Source organism: Octopus bimaculoides, chromosome Z, assembly GCF_046866305.1.
Source record: "Octopus bimaculoides isolate indiv1 chromosome Z, ASM4686630v1, whole genome shotgun sequence".
NCBI lineage: Eukaryota > Metazoa > Mollusca > Cephalopoda > Octopoda > Octopodidae > Octopus > Octopus bimaculoides.
The window spans coordinates 2,760,432-2,779,764 of record NC_142944.1 but is presented as its reverse complement, the minus strand read 5'-3'; the positions used below and the strand labels follow the sequence as shown (position 1 = coordinate 2,779,764).

Below are 19,333 nucleotides of genomic sequence, written 5' to 3'. Positions count from 1 at the left end.
GGTGTGGAACAATATTGTAGACAGGGCCATTAGAGCAAAGAAACAGTCCTGGAATACCTGGAAGAGTTGGAGGTAGCAGGAGAATGTATCAGATAGCCAGAAGGGAAGCTAAGAGACAGGAATTTATAGCCAAGGGAGTAGCAGAAAAGAAGAAGTTTGCCATTGTAGAAACAATGCTTTCAGAGCATACCCCACCATTGCTAATTTGGTCACCTAGGTAACGAGAATCTATCCACAACCTCAAGAGAGCCTCTGGGGCATTTGAGAGAGACAAAGTCTCATGTGCTCTTAGTGCTTATTGTTCCTGCACGTCTGCCACATACAAAGATGACTTTATCTGTTAATCTACCTATGATTCCACTGGACCTCTTATGTGTCTATAGCTTACACTGGGTGCAGTGAATGGATTTTCTTCCAACTCCTTTCCTACATATTGAGCAGGGTCATTTACCCGATGGAAAGAGAGTTTTATCTTCTTTCTTAACAACAACTTTGGTCTTTGCTAGGTTAACTTTAAGGCCCTTTGATTCCGGGTTTTGTTTCCCTACCTGGAATTTCTTCTCCAATTCTGCTAAAGATTCTGCAATAAGAGTGAGGTGATCAGCATTAAGCAGTTCCCACGGGCACCCAGTTTTGAATTCCTCTGTTATGGCCTGGAGGACTATAATGAATAAGGGTGGGCTGAAAACTGAGCCCTGGCGAGCCCCTACCTGAACACTAAATTCATCACTGTATTCAAGGCTGATTCTCACCTTACTGACAGCACCACTGTACATGGCTTGTACAGCTCTAACAAGCTACTCCTCTACTCTTGAATTCCTTAGAGACCACCATACAACAGAACCGGGAACTCTGTCAAAAGTTTTCTCCAGGTCAACAAAGGCTAAGTACAATGGCTTACTTTTGGCCAAGTATTTTTCCTGGGGTTGTCTCACTAGGAAGATGGCATCTGTGATGAAGTCACAAAACTGGAACCTGTACTGGTGGCATGTAAAAAACACTTTCAAGCATTGGGCCTCACAGGGGCAATGATGGTTGATACTGGTGTTGTGCAACTAGCACTTATGCTGGTAGCACATAAAAGGCACCTTTTAAGTGCCAGGACTCCTGGAGGCAAAGACAAATGACCAAGACCTTTGGCAGAATGACATGCTTGAAAAGAAGTCTCATCAAGTCAAGTGAAATCATAGTCATGGCAGATATTGGTGTTATGCAAACTGACACCTGTGCCAGTGGCATGTAAAAGCACTCATTACACTCTCAGAGTGGTTGGTATCAGAAAATGCATCCAGTCGTAGATACCATGCCAAATCAGACTCTGGAGTCTAGTGCAGCCCCTCAGCTTACCAGCCCTTGTCAAACCATCTAACCCATGCCAGTATGGACAATGGACATTAAATGATGATGACATATATATATATATATATATATATATATATATATATATATATATAGATAGATAGATAGATATATTTGGATATATATATTTGGATATATATATATATATATATATATATAAATATATATGGTGTTAGGAAGGGCATCCAGCCATAGAAACTCTGCCAGATCAGATTGGAGCCTGGTGCAGCTATCTGGTTCGCCAGTCCTCAGTGAAATCGTCCAACCCATGCTAGCATGGAAAGCAGACATTAAACGATGATGATGATGAAAATGATCATCATCATCATTGTCATCGATTAACGTTTGTTTTCCTTGCTGGCATGGGTTGGACGATTTGACTGAGGATTGGCAAACCAGATGGCTCCAATCTGGTCTGGCAAAACTTCTACAGCTGGATGCCCTTCCTAACGCCAGCCACTCCAAGAGTGTAGTGGGTACTTTTACATGCCACCAGCACAGGAGCCAGTAAGTGGGTACTGGCATTGGTCACAATCAGTTGGTGCTTTTTATGTGCCACCAGTACAGGAGCCAATCAGGCGGACCTACCATCTGCCACCTTTGGACGGTGCCTTTTATGTGCCATCAGCACGGGAACCAGCCATGGGCACCAGCCCCAGCTATAATGTTGGTATTACTTGACTCAACAGGCCTTCTCAAGCATATCATATCACCCTACACATCAGGGGCATTCTTAACAGGTCTGGACATGTGTGGCTGCCATCTCACTTTAGTTGCCGGGTCTTCTCAATCACAGTGTATCTCCAAAGGTCCTGGTCTCCTGTCATTGCCTCTGTGAAGCCCAATGTTCAAAGGTCATGCTTCACCACCTCATCCCAGGTCTTCCTGGATCTACCTCTTCTACAGGTTCCTTCTTCAGTTAGGGAGTGGCACTTCCTTACACAGCTGTCTTCATTCATATGTAACAAATGGCCATACCAGCACAGTCGTCTCTCTTGCACACCACATCTGATGCTTCTTAAATCCAACTTTTCTCTCAGGGCGTTTACACTCTGTCGTGTATGCACACTGACATTACACATCCAGCAGATCATACTAGCTTCATTTCTTTCGAGCCCACACATGTCCTCAGCATTCATGGCCCATGTTTCACTGCCATGTAGCATGGCAGTTCGTATACATGCATCATACAGTTTACCTTTCACCCTGAGCGAGAGGCCTTTAATTGTCAGCAGAGGTAGGAGCTCCCTGAACTTTGGCCAGGCTATTCTCACTCTAGTCGCTATACTCTCAGAGAAACCACCCCTACCACAGACTTAGTTGCCTAGGTAACAGAAGCTATTAACCACTTCTAGTTTCTTTCCCTGGCATGTAATGGAATTGCCCCAGTGCATCTGCCACACAAAAACTATTTTCCCAGTTAACCTTCCTTTGATATTGGTGCACCTTTTATGTGTTCATAGCTTACACCAGGTACATCGTATGTAGTTTCTACCCAGGCCTTTTCTACAGATCAAGCAGGGCCATCTACCTGAAGGGATTTGTGATTTGACAGCCTTCCTACTTATTAGGACTTTGGTTTTAGATAGGTTGACTCTAAATCCCTTCGATTCTAGTCCTTGCTTCCACACCTGAAACTTTTCCTCTAGTTCTGGTAGTGACTCAGCAATTAGAGCAAGGTGATTAGCATAGAGGAGCTCCCAGGGGCAACCTGTCTTGAATTCCTCTGTTATTGTCTGGAGGACTATGATGAATAAGAGAGAGATGAGGACTGATCTTTACTGGACCCCTATTTCTACTTGGAATTCTTCACTCTACTCATTGCCAACCTTCACCTTACTGACAGCGTCCCTGTACAGAGCTTGTGCAGCTCTTACAAGTCACTCGTCTATTCCCAGTGTTCACATTGACCACCAGATAAGGGATTGGGGGAACCTGTCAAAGGCTTTCTCCAAGTAAGCAAAAACCAAGTACCAAGGTTTATCCTTGGCTAGGTATTTCTCCTGCAGTTGCCTTACCAGAAATATAGCATCATTGGTGCTTCTCCCTAGCACAAAACCAAACTGCATCTCATCTAGGCTAACTCTCTCCCTAATTAGTTGGGCTATGACCCTCTCTGTAACTTTCATCCCTTGATCCAATAATCTGATACCCCTGTAGTTGTTTCTATCTAAAGCATTATCTTTCCCCTTTGTAGCAATTGACTATGGTGCTGTTATACCAGTCATTGGGTATGACCCCTTCATGAACCACCTGATTTACGATGCAGGTAACAAGACCATAACCCACACTGCACGATATTTTAAGCATCTCAGCAGTGATTCCTGATGGGCCAAGTGCTTTCCCTGTCTTCATATCCTTAATTGCTTTATGTACCTGGGTACTGTCGATTTGGATAGCTGGTCCCTCAATTGGGTCAACCTTTGGCAGACTCTCCTCCTCCCATTCATTCTCCACATTCAGCAGTCTTTCATAATGGCTTCTCCAAGCCTCTTTCTTTGCAGAATCATTAAACACAAGGGCACCATCATCCATTTCTCTCCTATGACATCATGGTTTTCTCTCACACACTGTCTTGCAATCCAGAATACTTCAGTTCTCTGGTCCTCAAGTTGCTGAACATTGAGTACAGTGAAGAATTCAGGGTACAAGTAGGGGTTCGCCAAGGATCAGTGCTCAGCTCCCTCTTGTTCATCATAGTCCTCCAGGCAATAACAGAGCTGCCCATGGGTATTCAAGACAGGCTGCACATGGGAGCTCCTCTATGCTGATGACCTTGTTCTAATAGCTGAATCACTACCAGAACTAGAGAAGAAGTTCCAGGTATGGAAACAAGGTCTAGAATCAAAGGGCCTTAGAGTTAACCATGCAAAAACCAAAGTCTTAGTAAGTAGGATGGCAGACAAATCACAAATCCCTTCAGACAGATGGCCCTACTCGATAGTAGATAGAAACTCTGTAAGACGCACCCAGTGTAGGCTTTGAACACATAAAAGGTGCACCAATATCAGAAGAAAGTTAACAGGGAAACTAGCTTTTGTATGTGAAAGATGCACAGGTGCAATAAACACTGAAAATGTGCAGAAAATAGATTCCTTCAGCTGTCGGGGGTGGGGGGAAAGCTAGATGTAGTAGATAGCTTCCGTTATCTAGGTGACCAAGTTAGTAGCAGAGGTGGATGCACCAAGAGTGTTGTAGCTTTGAGAATAAGATTAGGCTGGGCAAGGTTCAGAGAGCTCCTACCTCTGCTAGCAACAAAGGGCCTCTCTCTCTCAGAGTGAAAGGCAGATTGTATGATGCCTTTGTGTGAACAGCTATACTACACAGCAGTGAAGCATGAACTGTGACAGCCAAGGACATGTGTAAGCTTGAAAGAAATGAAGTCAGTATGCTTCGCTGGACATGCAATGTCAGTGTGCATGTTCAACAGAATATAAGCATCTTGAGAGAAAAGTTAGGCATAAGAGGCATCAGATGTGGTGTGCAAGAGAGACGATTGTGCTGATATGGTCATGTGATACGTATGGATGAGGACAGTTGTGTAAAGAAGTGCCGATCTGTAACTGTGGAGGGAACCTGTGATAGAGGTTAACCCAGGAAGACATGGGGCGAGGTACTGAATCATGATCTTCAAACTTTGAGCCTCACAGAGTCAATGACTGGTGACCGAAACCTTTGGCAATGAGCTGTGCTTGAGAGGATCCAGCAAGCCAAGTGAAATCATAGTTGTGGTAACTGGCACCCATGCTGGTGGCACGTAAAGAAAACTTTTCGAGCGCAGGGCCTCAAGGAGGCAAAGTGGCTGAGTTCCTTTCCAGCATTGGGCCTCATTGAGGCAAGCAACTGACCTTCTTTTGCGTGTTGGGCCTCATGGAGGCAATGACCGAAACTTTTAGCATTATGTCATGCTTGAGAAGAAGGCCCATGAAGCCAAGCAAAATCACAGTCGTGGCAGATACTGGTGTCATGCAAAAAGCACCCTAGTGTCATGCAAATGGCACTTGTGCCGGTGGCACATAAAGGTACCCATTACACTCTCGGAGTGGCTAGAGTTAAGAAGGGCATCCAGCCAAAGAAAACCATGCCAAATCAGACTGGAGTCTGGTGCAAACTTTCAGTGTGCCAGCCTGGTCAAATTGTCCAACTCATGCCAACATGGACAATGGACATTAAATGATGATGATGATGATGATGATGAGAGCATGGCTATTTTCCAGATGGTAGAAGGGTCCTGTCATTTTTCTTACTTTAGACTTTACTAAATTCCTTTTGAGGTTTCCTAGTTCCAGGTTTTGTTTCCATATCTGGTATTTCTTCTCTAATCCTGATACAAATTCAGCTAGATCCTACAGGCAACCGGTCTTAAACTTCTCTGCAATGACTTGAAAAATTATAATGAACAGAAGGCAACTGAAGATTGAACCTAGATGCATGCCCTCTTTTATGTAGAATTTATCACAATTATACTTACCAGTACACCTCACGTCTCTGACCACTCCTCTGTACATGGCTTGCACGACTCTTACAAGCCATTCATCTTCTAGACATTTCTTCAGTGACCACCAGTTCACAGAGTCTCTTTTGGTCAACAAATGCTAGGTATAGGGGCTAAATCCTGGCTAGATACTTCACCAGCAGGTGTCTCGATAGGCCAATGGCATCAGAAGTACTTTTTCCAGGTACAAAACCTGACTGCATTATATCTATGTTAAGTGTCTTCATAATAAGTCGTACCTTAACACTTTTTATAACCTTCATAACCTGATGCAACAGTTTAATACCTCTATAAATACGCCAGTCATTAGGTATGACATCCACCTCTATGACCTGATATGAAGGCGACCAGCTCATAAAGGATATTCTGCTACATATTTTAAACACCTCAGAGGTGACACCTGATTGACCAAGTACCTTCCCTATCAACACATTCTGAATTGCTCTGTCTCCCATTCTGCTGCTAGCTTGGATGATTGATTCCTTTGCTGTGGGATAGACCCTATTTCTTTCACGCATTCTTCTCTTCCAGTAATCACTTACATGTTTCTTTCAATTTGCCTATAACAACAAAAATGCCCCTATCATTTCTTGCACACTTTTTCCAATGATGTGTTGGTTCTCTCTCACATGCTACCTTGCAGTTCAGATAGACAGTAATACAAGACTTCAGTGGTAATTGTCTTCGTAACTTTTATACACAGATCAGTTCTTATAATAGCACCCACTGAAGAGAGAAAAGACTCTGGATCTGTATGAATAGTCAAGAACAAAGTACTAGTTAGTAAGAGAGATTACAAAATTCTAATATCATCTGGAAAGTAGCTACATTACTTAATATGCAACAAGAAAAGAAAAGAATGGATATGAACTTGATTGTGTGTATTCAAAGGAAAGCAACAGGTACACAAAAAGATGTAATGTGATTTCTTGTGGGTTCACCAAAAACTAAGATTTTGGATGTCCATGATAAATATACAAGACTGCATAAGCAGTTTGTTCAGACAACATATTTCACATGGTTGTTTCCATTACCTAAGAGATGTAATTTATGTTAAGAAGTTCAAGGAATTGTTGCCAACACTGGTAACACAAAGGCTTTTTTCTCTTTGTATAAAGTAGGTTTAAACATGGTGTTGCATGGGGGATATGATGTGAATGTTAGATATGCAGAGATTTGTAAAGAAATGAGATAAGTGTAATATATTGGGTATATAATGAGTAATGCATGAAAAACAGATTACAATCAAACTAACAAAACAGCTGGATATTTAAAACAAGAGACAGGAATGTACAGGTTTGGAAACGATGTAAAGAAATGAGTTGCTTGCTCTCGGGATATTACTGCTAACAGAGAGATGGAAAGCAGTAAATACTTAATTCTATTGTTAATATGATGAATATTGACATTAGCTTTAATTCTATTGTAAACAGAAAAATAATCACATTCATTTCTGCTGTCTAGTCTTCTTCAGATGGCACCTGTGCTTTGAAAAATCTCTCCATCTACTTGCCATAATTAATTTCTTTTTTTTTTTTTTCTTAAAATTATTTTGCGGGGGAGTTCCGAATCAGGATATCCCCCACCCCACCCCATAAGTTGGATCTTCTCCGTTTTGACAATGATTTCGGGCTCTCCAATACATTTTTTAATTGGGGGGGGGGGGATTTTCAAACTTTTTTTTAATAGCATAAAATGTATTTGAGGAGAAAAGTATTGAAAAACATCAATGCATGTCAGAGTAACAAAGAAACGAGGAAGGTGGCCGTGGGATGTACTAGAAACAATAGTCACATCTCCCTTAAATCACACACCTTTTCGTATGAATTTTCTTTTTTACCGAAAAGGCTTCTCATGGTTTTTAAGTGTGCAGTGCCCCCAAAAATTGACCAAAATCGGTAATGGGGTAGGGAATGGCTAGCAAAAAAATCATAATTTTTTCAAAATTTTTTACATGTAAAGATGCCATTCACCATTTCGAAGGCCGTGATGAGAACAAACATTGGGAAAATCCGGAGAAAATCCAACTTGTGGTGATCGTCCTGATTAGAAACTCAGCCTGAAAATGATTCAATTTAAGCGAATTAGTGGATTCCGAGCAAATTTCTGATAGTTAACAACTTCAGCAATGCAAATAATAATGCGAAATGTTTAATTCTTTAGTTACACCTTACTTATGCAGCAATGGACGGTGTCTCGGTGCACATCACACAGATAACTTTAGTTACCTTAATAAAGGTAGTAAACTTCTTTTTGTAACTTTACTATGCACACACGACATATATATATGTACATGTGTGTTTGTGTGTGTGCATATATGTATATATATATATATATATATATATATATATATATACACAGACACACTCCAATTCATCCGCACCGATATATCCACAGCACCCTTTAACTGCATATTGGAAATTACTACACAGGTGTACTGATGCACCATAGCGTTTGTATCTATCTATTCGTTATATATATATATATATATATATATATATATATATATATATATATACATACATACATGTGTGTGATTGTGTGTAATATGGACACATAGTAGAAGTGTTTACACAAGCCAACTTGACGTTTCCTGTCGTTACTAGATTCACCGATCAATGAAACACCGGACAAAACGACAAATTAAACAGTTATATTCGGTAATGCAATTCATTAATATTTTCAAGAATCTGAATTTTCGGAAGAGTGAATTAGAAAGAAAAAAAACACAGCTATTAAGTCTTAAAATAGATTCTTAAAAAAATCATATTTGTTACCGTGTGATAGTAAATAGAGACGATTGTTGATTGAGGTGACAGTGCTTTCACTTCCGGTAATTCACGTATTTATACGCGAGGTTAATATTTCATTCATTCATCGGAGATACGCGGTGTGAATGAATGTGAGATTCTTAGAAAAAAACATCGATTATTAGATTGTAGTAGATGTTTATATAGCCAATATATTGGAGTACATACATATTTGGGCCTTAAAAAAATATTCATTGGAGCGCGGAGAAACATGGAGAAAACAAAAGGAAAACCATACTAATTGTTTACTTGTAGGTTCGATATTGAGACACTTTGTTTACATTCCTTTCCAACAGCATCTAACGTCGCTCGATATGTTGGAAAATCCCCCTCAGATTACACTCTGCCATCTTACAAACGAAAGAATATTTACTTGTAAGGCTGTAAACTCAAAACAAAAACGGGCGGAATTCTCGTTAAAGAACCCCATATAATCCCGCATGGTTTTTTGGGGGGTTTATTTATTTTTTTTTTTTGTATTTTCAGAAAATGTTTATGAATTTACGTTCCACACTCAGGAATTCATACGATTATGAAAAACAAAATATGATATTAATTTCTCAAACCCACCTCACCCACAATAAATCTTAAAATGGTCACTCTTTTTCGGGGTTTTTTTTTTTTTGAAGCAGAATTTAAAACACGAAGTCCGAATTTTTGGTTCAAATCCCAGCAATAGACCATTAAATGTGTTTATGGGTAGAAAAATATCAATACATATTAGAGTGGCAAGGAAAGTATCAGGTGGTTATGTGATTTGCTGAAAATAACAACTAAATCGCCCTTTCGGTTTCTGCATAGTTTTATAAATTCCCATGAATTCAAATGAATGGCGTGATAAAGATATTTGACTCTGATTTCTTGCATGATTGGAGACTGTATGCGAACACTAGTGAGAAAATAAAAATCATACGAGTTCAAATACGTTATCACGATTGTTAGTTGCTTTTAGATGAACTACCTAAGAGAGTTTTGTCTACTAAATTACAGGGAAAAAAAGTAGTCGGTTCCAGCAGGTGTTGTGGAAATGTTCTGGTCATCCACTGGGGCAGGGAGGCCTTCGGACCTAACAGTTCTCCGTGCCACTGGACCAGGGTCTCTTCTGCCGAGAGAGTGGGACTGTCCACGTACATCGACTCTTTCACAGGTGTCTGTATCCCAGCAGCGACGGGGGAATGGCGAAAATGACAGGTGGAGGTAACCACTGGAAGTCATAGTCTCGAGCCTGCACGTTGGTGGCCTGGGACTTTGACCGTTGTTCTTCGAACTCGAGGCAGCGGAGGACTCTGGCAGCATCTCAAGCGCCTAAGTAGCTTTTTAGGAATGCACTGCTCACCCCAGTAAGGGAGGGGGCCTAGAAAAGGTGACCTAAAGAAACCCTGCACTACACCGTCTGCTCAGTTTACCGCGGCTGGCAGACTTACCTATTTGCAGTGGATTCCAACTGAAAAAGAAACATCGAGACGCGGAACGTGCGTAACCTTCTAGAACGTGACAATGTCTCTCAAGACCCAAGTGAAGGACAGCCCTTGTAGCCAACAAACTGTCAAGGTACAACATCGACATTGCTGCTTTGAGCGTACCCAGACTGGTCGAAGAGGGATCACTGACTGAATCCAATGGATACACCTTTTTCTGGAAAGGAAAGGCCCAGAACGAAGACCACATCCACGGGATTGGACTTGCCATCAGCACCAAACTCTTCAAACAGATCCCCGATCTCCCGACTGACGTCAATGAAAGGCTGATGAAGATCCGCCTCCCCATCACCAACAGGCGGTTCATCACTATCATCAGCGCCTACGCCCTCACCATGACATCCACGGAAGAAGTCAAGGAGCAATTCTACACCGACCTGGACAATCTTCTACGCACCATGCCTGCTACTGACAAGTTCATCCTGCTGGGTGACTTCAACGCCAGAGCTGGCAGTGAGAGTAACGAGTAGAAGGGAGTGGTCGGAAGGCACGGTGTTGCCAAGACGAACAGCAACGAACTTCTACTGAACAAATGTACAGAACAGGAAGTGCTCGTCACAAACACAGTCTTTAGGCAGGCTGATAAATACAAGAACACATTCATGCACCTCCGATCCAAACAATGGCATCTCATGGCCTACATCATCACCCGTCAGCGAGACAGCAGTGACGTCCTCACCATCAGAGCAATGCGCAGCGCAGACTGCTGGACAGGACAACCGCCTTGCTCGAGTCATGCTCAATATTCGCACAGACCCCACCACCCCAAGTGCTATAAGCTCATCAAGCAGGCCTTCAACACAGCAAGACTCCAGTCTACTCAATAACAGCGGGACTTCAAGAACAGCCTTGATGAAAGACTCGATGCAGCAGATCTGCTTACTGGAGAACCAGAGGAACAATGGAACCAGTTCAAAGAATCGGTCACTGAGACAACCAAAGCAGTCTTTGGCTCCAAGAGGAAGCATCATCAAGACTGGTTTGACGAAAACAATGAAGCCGTCCAAGCCCTGCTGAATGAGAAGAGAGCTGCCTACATCAACTGGCAGAACCATCCCAGCTGTATCTCACGACGTGAAAGGTTCAAAGAATGCAAGGCCAGAGTTCAGCATGAACTCAACGCCATATGAGTTGCTTGGTGGGAAAAGAAGCTGATGAAGTGCAGTTCTACGCTGACACAAAAAACTCTAAGCAGCTGTTTAAAGGCATCTACGGGCCTTCAAGTAGATGATTGGCACTCCTACTCTCCGCTATCATCAAAGACAAGGAAGGTCTCAGTGCAAGATGGCAGGGACACTTCACCCAGCTCCTCAACTGCCTTTCCATCGTCGACCAAACAGCCCTACAGCAAATCACCCAGCAGCCAATCCAGGAGGATCTGGACCTCCCCGCCTACCGAAGAAGAGGAACAGACCACCATCAAACAGATGACCTGCGGTAAAGCACCAGGAAGGGATGGAATACCTGCTGAACTGCTCAAGTCACTCGAACCCACAGCCTTCAACACCTTCCATGACATCCTCTTGACCATTTGGGACCAGGACGACATCCCAACAGATCTGTGAGACGCCACTATAGTCGCAGTACCATAGACATGGCGTTTGCTGCGCGACAAGTGCATTGAGCAGCAGATGGACGTGTACGCCGTGTTCGTTGACCTGACCAAGGTGTTTGACACAGTCGACTGAGAAGCCTTATGGATCATCCTCAGCAAGCTGGATTGCCCACAAAAATTCACAACCTTGGTCAAGCTCTTCCACAACATGAAGTGACAGGTCCTTTCGAACTCCTTTAACATCTCTAATGGAGTCAAATAGGGCTGTCTCTTCGCCCCAGTGCTCTTCAACTTGTTCTTCACGCAGGTTCTCCTCCATGCTGTAAAAAAACCTCGAACTGGGTGTGTACATCAAGTACCGAAGCGATGGCTCCGTATTCGACCTCTCTGCCAAAACGAAACCAGGGAAACACTCATCCTCGAAGGCCTCTTCGCGGATGACTGTGCCGTCATGGTCCACAAGGAAAACCACCTCCAGATTGTTGTTAATCGCTTCGCCGAGGCATCCAGACTCTTCGGCCTGACCATCAGCCTTGGGTAGACAGAGGTCCTACTCCAGGCAGCAACAAAACTTAAGGCAACTATCACCATTGATGGGGCTGAGCTGAACTGTGTCGAAAGCTTCAGGTACCTAGGCAGCACTATCTCTGCAGACGGTCCACTGGATAAAGTTATTGACATCCAGGATCGAGTAAGCCAGCCAAGCACTCGATAGATTCAGAGTTAAAATACAACAGAAAGGCGTGCGACTGTCCACGAAACTCAAGATATTGTTCTCTCCACGCTGCTCTCCATACCGCCGGCACATGAAGCAGTTGGAACAATCATGGGCATCCGATGGCAGGACAGTGTCTCCAATCAAGAAGTCCTAGATAAAGCAGAGTTCACGAGCGTCGAGACACTTCTGCTCAAAGCTCAATTACTTTGGACCAATCACGTCATCTGAATGAACGACCATCGCATTCTCAGACAGCTGATGTGCGGTAAGCTGAAGGAAGGCACAAGGTAACAAGGAAGACCCAAGCTGATGTATAAGGACACCCTAAAGGGCAACCTAAAGTGGTGTGACATCCAACCTCACAAACTGGGGGCCGCAGCCACAAACAGGGCTACCTGGAAGTCGATCACCAACACTGCTGTAACTGCTTTTGAGGATGTTAGGCTGCAACGCCTTGCAGCCGCAAGAGACAAACGTCACTGGGCTGCATTATCCTCAGCCCTGATCACAAACTATCAGTGTCCACCCTGCGGGTGCCTATGAGCTTCCAACTGTGGGCTGCGGAGCCACGTGTGTTCCCACCGCTGACTGCTGAGACCACAGACTACGTCTTTATCGGAGATCTATGGACTACCAAGATTACGTTTGTGAGACTTGTATGGTGTTTAGTACGCCGAACCTCAAGAAATACTTTCTCCCAGCCAAACTGAGTACCACCATATAGGGTTAGTCGAACAAATCAAACCAGAAATTATTTTAATCTGATACTTATTTTAATCACTAAATCACAGAGACGTCAACGAACATAAACCGATCTTCGTAGGCATGGATACATTCACGCGCGCGTATACATACATACATACCTAAAGTGTAGAGTAGTACATTATTTACATTTGACGGATATTTGTCCTCATCTTGTTTGTTGTTAACACAACGTTTTGGCTGATATACCCTCCAGCCTTCATCAGGTGTCTTGGGGAAATTTCGAACCTGGGTTCTCATTCCTAAGGTATTTTTTTATGTTGTTATTATTATTATTTTTATTATTATTATTATTATTCAGGTCACTGCCTGGAATCGAACTTGGAATCTTGGGGTTAGTAGCCCGCGCTCTTAACCATTACACCATATGCCCGTGGCATATGGCAGTGACTTGAACAACAACAAAAACAACAACAACAACAACAATAATAATAATAATAATAATAACAGCAAGAACATCGAAAAATACCTTAGGAATGAGAACCCAGGTTTGAAATTTCCCCAAGACACCTGACGAAGGCTGGAGGGTATATCAGCCGAAACGTTGTGTTAACAACAAACAAGATGAGGACGAATATCCGTCAAATGTAAATAATGTAAATAATTCCTCATCTCTTAAATATAGAACTGGAGAAGAGTAGTATATTCATAAGCCCAGCTGATACATACAAATATACACACACACACATACATACACACATGCATGCATGCACATATACACACACTCACACGTGCGAACCTACGTATGTATATACATACATACATACATACATACATGATGATGATGGCTGCCCCCTCGTTATTGAGTATGGCCATTGCACGAAGCTTAACTTGACGGTGCTGTGATCGAATGTGACTTTTTAGCCCAGCCAAAGATCTACAATGTCTTGCTCAGAGTTGGCATCGAAAACCTTTACTGGCAATAGCTGGCTGTTGTTGTAATTGGGCTCCATGTACCTTTGCGTGTCGTTTAAGTCCTCCTGCTGAATCACACTCCCTTCCACATGCCCGACAGACATGATTAGTATGGTGTGTAGCATCATCACCAGCGGCCTGATAGTCAATCATCGGTCTTGCTTTATGACTCCGAAGATGACTCATGAGTCCAGCTTTACTGAGTCACGGTCTTGCACAGACACTGCATGTCAGTGTCATACATACATACATACATACATACGTATCTACGTACTTCATACACACACACACGTACGTATGTACACACACACACACATATATATACACATACACATTCAAACACATACATACATCCATCCATACATACATACATACATACATTCATGCATATGTTAGGAACGACCGTGCGAACTCATAAAAGGAGAAATGGTGACGAATGGAAAAACAGGACTCCTTTTATTTAAACGCGTCACACGGTCGAACACACAAATATATATCAAATGTGATGATATACATAATGTTATACGTCGATAACATATGTGACCAGTAATGAAAGACCACAACCGTATTAGATGAATAACAGATATATTTATTGTAGTGTTAAAGATGTATGTCTGTGTGAGAGTGTGAATGCGACATATAATAACATAATCAAAGACAGGCCGTCGTACAAAGAAAAGTGTGTATGTGAGTGATACATGTGTGTATGTGAAATATTACAGCAGAGAAAGAGTCAATGACACGTGAGCAATTATACCAGATCTTGGGTACACAATAAGAAAAGTTCTGTATGTGAAAGTGAGGGAGGCTGAGTTTGGCAGAGCTGATCACTAGTTGTGATTTCGAGGCATCGATGCCTAGCCGTGATTCTTGTTATACAGATGTTCGTCGCTGGCTGTGGTTCTCTTGTCTGTTTGTTTACTGTGGTGAAGCTAAGTCACCTAACAGAATCGAAGAGAGAGATGGGCCGCAGAGTTTGGTGTGGTGTACATAGTAAATCGTGTTGACGCTGGTAGAGATTGTTGCTGGTTAGTAGTAATCGTAGAATCGTGTTGGTCATGATGATGATGCTGGATAGTAGTAGTAGACTCTTGTTGCTGATGTGGCGACGGCGGAGGTCATCGTGGCTGGACGAGTGGTACACGGAACAGTTCTCAAAGAGAAACTGGACCGAGACCAATTATTGGGTATGAGTTAAAGTTATTTATAACAAACTATGGGCTCCCGAAGGCTTCAGAATTTTACTCTATCACGTGACCTTATTAGGGGCCGTGATTGGTCAGTTCGCGTTCTGGCGGGAACGGTTCGAAGAAGTTGCCGATTCGAATAACGATCAGTCACGTGATGGACAAGGAATGGGTTCTCTACTACGCTCGCATTTATTTATATTTAAATGAGAAGATTGAATGTAATGGCGATAGTAGTTTGTATCTAATGGCGGGAGGTAGTTTCACTACACATACATACATACATACATACATACATACATACATACACACGCACAGACACGTCATCATCATTCAGCGTTCATGTTCTATGCTCGTATGGTTTGACGAGACGTAATGAGTACAAGTACCTCATCGTGCTCCGATGTCAGCTTTGGCATGATTTCTACGTCTGGATGCCTTTCCTAACACCAACCACTTTACAGAGGGTACTGGGTGCTATTTTCGTGTCACTGGCACCAGTGAGGTCAGCATGCAGTTTGGCAGACTATTGAAACCGAGGTGGAGGGCAGCAGTATCATAAGAGATGAGGGTTAAAGTATGAGAGAAGGGTGGAGCAGAGCAGGTTCTTGCGTTTAGAAGAGAGTGAGTGAGAAAGAATCAGTAGTGGCTGCGAAGAAGAGATCAATAATGGTGATCAGTAATGGTGTCCAGGTGGCACCTCAAGGCACAAGGTGAGATGTAGTGGGAGGAGCTAGAGGGACTAAGTGTGTGAGTGAGTGGGGCTTTGCAAGAGTGTATGGTGGGGGCAAGGGGTAGGAGACAATGGGAGCGGGCAGGGGAGATAGGCAACAGCTGTAACGATTGGGTGGAATTGAAGGAAGTGATCAATACAGGGTTGGGACAAGCACTGGTATTGGGGAATCTAGAGAGCAGAGGAGAGAAAACATGTAGTTGGGAAGCTGCAAAAGGGAGAAAGAGGTAGGTGTAGTGCACATGGAGAGATAATCTGGGGATACAGAGGTGAGGGGACACGTGGTTGGGTAGACAGAAGGAGAGAAAGGAAGAATAGTGTGTGAGCAAATAATTTGGCAGTCTAGTGAGAGGTAAGTGAGAAGGAGATAGATGGTGAAGGGGATGATCATTGTAATGTGTGGGTGCAGTCAACAGTATCAATGGATGAAGAATGGCTCACAAGCGAAATGGCTTTGGACGAAAATAGTGGAATCAGAAGACTGCTGCAGTGGGAGAGGCGTTAGGGGGTGATACGGAGGGAGGAGGAGAATTTGGTGCCCATTTATTCACATATACACACAGGGTTTCCAGAAGTCAACTTCACCGCAATGGACAAGAACAGTGCATTGCCAGATATCTCGATTTTGTGACAGCTCCTTCGAGAGACTCAGAGTCCTAATGGTGTATAACCACTTTCCTATAATACTTTTGTGATGGAGTAGTGACGTCATATTGGCGCCAAAAAGCAGGCGCCATTACTGAATCCTGCGTGGGTTTCAACATCGAAGCGTTCCCGCTATTAGACTGTCTCTTACCAAGCCAGACAGCGACCAAGCAAGACGTCTAAGCAAGCTCTCCCATTTGAGTGTGGTTGAACCAAGTTGTCTCTATAACGACACCAGCTCGAAGAACCGTACATCTACATTTCAGGCTACTCTAAAACCGGACAATTAGAAGCTGTTTTATTTTCCACCGAACAATAAATATTTATTGTTGTTGATCAGTTTGGAGTTTCTGCGTTCAGTTCTCTTCCAATTTAATGTAGGAAAGTTAGGTGTATATCTAAATATATATAACCCACTCTCCTAAAGTGGTGACCCCGACTAAGGAACGACTGCAGCCACGACGATCTGGACTGATCAGCATCATCATTGGTATGAGCAACACGAGTTTCCGGCCGCCGTCATCATCATCATCATAACGACTTTTTGAACAATTTCACAGTGAGATATTGACTCTATAGCATTTCCGACTATACGAACTCACATTGTGCCAAGCTGACACAGACGTTTTTTTTTCTTTCTTTCTGACTATTATTTTTCATTTTCTTTCAGCACGTCAAGGTGAGTTTTCAAAAAAAAAAAAAAAAATTTTTCCCGCAGACAGTACAAGCTCACAACTAAACACACTACAAAAAAAAAAAAGGAAAACAATACAAAAAAAAAAAATACAGAAGGCAACCACATTGTTTTTTTTTTTTAGCGAATATTTCTTTTTCTTCTTTCCTTTTCCATTTTGGTTCTTATTGTGCACATACATTACAGAGGAAAACAGAAAGGTACAGAAAAAAAATAGTGTGTTTCCTTTTCCATTTGCAGTGAAATTTTTTTTGGCCTTTTGCATATTTTACACGTTTTTCGTTATTGTTTCTTCCTATTTTACCTTTGACGGAATCATTTACCGATATGTGTGCGTTGCCAAGCCTGCCTTCATTCGCCGGAGAGACTGACGTATTTTTTGGTCAGTTAGAGAACTATTTTCGGGCGCATGAAGTCTCGCCTACTAGGAGGCTGTCTTTAATGCTATGCAATTTGCCTTCGTCGCTTCTAAAAGTGTCGAAGGATCTTATCACGACTCCTAAAGACGACGCGACCTACGAAGAAGTAAAGACTGAGATATTGCGAAGGACTGCCAGATCTGCCACCAGCAAGTTTCGTGAGCTGATGGCGGATGAACAACGAGGCGATAGAACTCCAACGGAGTTTTTAATTCATCTACGCGGTCTCAGCGGTGAATCATCTGATGGGCCACTTCTTAGGAAAATATTCTTTATACGGTTACCGTCGCAAGTCCAGACAATATTGGCAACGGTTTCGGACTCGAACTCACTAGATCAAGTGGCCACCATGGCCGATAGGGTCATGGAATTTTCAGTGAACCCTTCTCGACTTGTTTCAAATTGCTCTGAGTCCTCCACGGACACACCACGTACTGTTTCCGCAGATCCTGCAAGGCAGTCCTCTTCAGTGACCAATGAGGATTTGCTACGTAGCATTCAGGAGCTCACTCGCACCGTAAATGACCTCTGTTTCTCGAGATCTCGTGGTGGTTCCCAATCTCGTAGCGTTTCCCGGTCTCGAAAATTTTCTCGAGATCGGGGAGCTACCTGGAAGAAGTAAGGTCTGTGTTGGTACCATGCAAACTTTTCGAACAAGGCGACAAAATGTATTCAGCCTTGTTCGTTCAAGGCGTCGGGAAACGAGTAGAGGAGAAAGTGCGCACGTCCCTTTCCTCCACCCAACCTGTTTTTAATCGTGCAATATTCGTCCAGGACCAAGTGTCGAAGAAATTCTTCATGGTTGACACTGGTTCCTGTTGTAGTATTTGGCCGCTTCGTCTAACAGTCGACAAACCTCGCCGTTCTGAAATCGTTTTGCACGCTGTTGATTCATCTCCGATTCCTACTTTTGGTCAGCTTTCTCTACGTTTAGACATTGGTCTTCGCAGAGACTTTCAATGGGTTTTTGTCATAGCTGACATTCCACATCCCATTTTGGGTGCGGATTTTTTAAATCATTTTCAATTATCGGTAGATGTCCGACGTCGAAGGCTTGTCAATGACTCGACATCCCTTTCCACGCCGGCAAGGAGCTCTACCAATTCTCCTCTTAGCCCAGCATTTTTTATTGCCACTGCTGGGGACGCTTTTCATTCTCTTTTAGCGTCTTTTCCGGAGTTGGTGGATATTACTTTCAAGCCGGTTAAACCTGCACATTCCACCCTCCATTATATCACGACGACTGGTCCTCCGGTTTTTTCTCGACCACGTCGCCTAGCGCCTGATCGTCTTAAGACGGCCAAGGCCGAGTTTGAGCACATGCTTCAACTCGGCCTCATTCGCCCCTCCACCAGCCCATGGGCATCTCCTCTACATTTGGCCCGTAAAGGGGATTCGGATTTTCGCCCGGTGGGGGACTATCGGAGACTAAATGCAGTGACGATAGCTGATCGCTATCCCATCAGGAATTTGCAGGATTTCTCGGCGAACCTGCATGGATGCACCATTTTCTCTAAGATTGATCTGGTACGGGCCTATCATCAGATACCAGTCAATCCAGAG

General features: G+C 43.2%; 1 protein-coding gene across 10 annotated transcripts in view; it reads right to left on the bottom strand.

The window, feature by feature from the left end:
- The window catches only part of LOC106884152 (protein-cysteine N-palmitoyltransferase HHAT), a 287,547-nt gene that overhangs the window by 178,047 nt on the left and 90,167 nt on the right, over positions 1-19,333 (bottom strand). Inside the window, exon 1 of one of the 10 annotated variants that reach the window (XM_052973781.2) lies at positions 8,914-9,186. The exons of 5 other annotated variants lie outside the window; for them this stretch is intronic. The gene's annotated coding sequence lies outside the window, so the exon portion shown is untranslated. Of the gene's footprint in view, positions 1-8,631; positions 9,187-19,333 lie in introns of those variants that run through there. 4 more of the 10 variants (XM_089365417.1, XM_089365416.1, XM_089365411.1 and 1 more) reach the window with 4 other exon arrangements.